The sequence below is a fragment of the Austrofundulus limnaeus genome, unplaced genomic scaffold (assembly GCF_001266775.1).
Source record: "Austrofundulus limnaeus strain Quisiro unplaced genomic scaffold, Austrofundulus_limnaeus-1.0 Scaffold629, whole genome shotgun sequence".
NCBI classification, from domain to species: domain Eukaryota; kingdom Metazoa; phylum Chordata; class Actinopteri; order Cyprinodontiformes; family Rivulidae; genus Austrofundulus; species Austrofundulus limnaeus.
Window position 1 is genome coordinate 15,569 of NW_013953031.1, and position 1,020 is coordinate 16,588.

Consider the following 1,020-nt stretch of genomic DNA (forward strand, 5'->3'; position numbering starts at 1 on the left):
AGAGAGAAGATGATGAACAACAGCTGAGGAAGAACTGATTACTGAAGACTAACAGGTGAGAGTGACAGAGGAGGAAATGACAGGTAGACAGCTGAGGAGATAAGGATGTGGTGACAATGAGGGAACACAAGAGGGAGGTACAACACAGGACACAAAACCACAGATCTCCACAGTACCTCCCCCCAATGGATCATCTCCAGATGACCGACTAGAACGCCGACACAGGAGGGCGAATGCGGGTACAACAGCACAGGATGGTGGGCACGAGACAAAGACAACAGKGACACAAGACACAAACAAGACAAGAGGAGCAAATAGAAAAAAATATAAACCAATAACTGACAGGGAACCCCTGTGAGAAAAAACAAAGCAAGACAGTCAACGATGGCTCTAGGCACATCTGAAGGGAGTGGCAGTTCTGGTGGGGGGCCCGGGGTGAGAATGGAGCTTAGGAGGTTGACTGTAGGCCCAGCTGCAGAGAAGGAGGAGCTCTGGAGGTCAGCCAGGGGTCCGGCTGCAGTGGAGGTGGAGCTCAGGAGGTCGGCTGCGGGTCCGGTCGCAGTGGAGGTGGAGCTCAGGAGGTCGGCTGCGGGTCCAGCTGCAGTGGAGGTGGAGCTCAGGAGAACGGCTTGGAGCCCCGACGTGACAAGGATGGAGCTCTGGAGGACAGTCCGGAGCACGGCCGCAGAGGAGCTGAATCTCTGGAGATACAKGAGTCGCAGAGGACAGCATGGGCTCAGGAGCAGATATCGACATGGGCCGAGGCTCTGGAAGCACTGGCTCTGCCTCTGGATGCTCTGGTGCTGGCTCGGGCTCTGGGACTGCAGCTGGTGAGGAGAGCTCTGGAAGCGGGACTACCGGAGGCATGGAGGGCGAGTTCGGCTGCAGCTGACGTGGACTCAGGAAACTCAAGCGGACCCGGTGACTTGTAAAGTCACCTGGGTGGCTGTGGTATAGTGGTAGAGCAGCCGGCTTTGGGACCCGCAAGTCACAGGTTCGACTCCCCGCCATGCCCACATG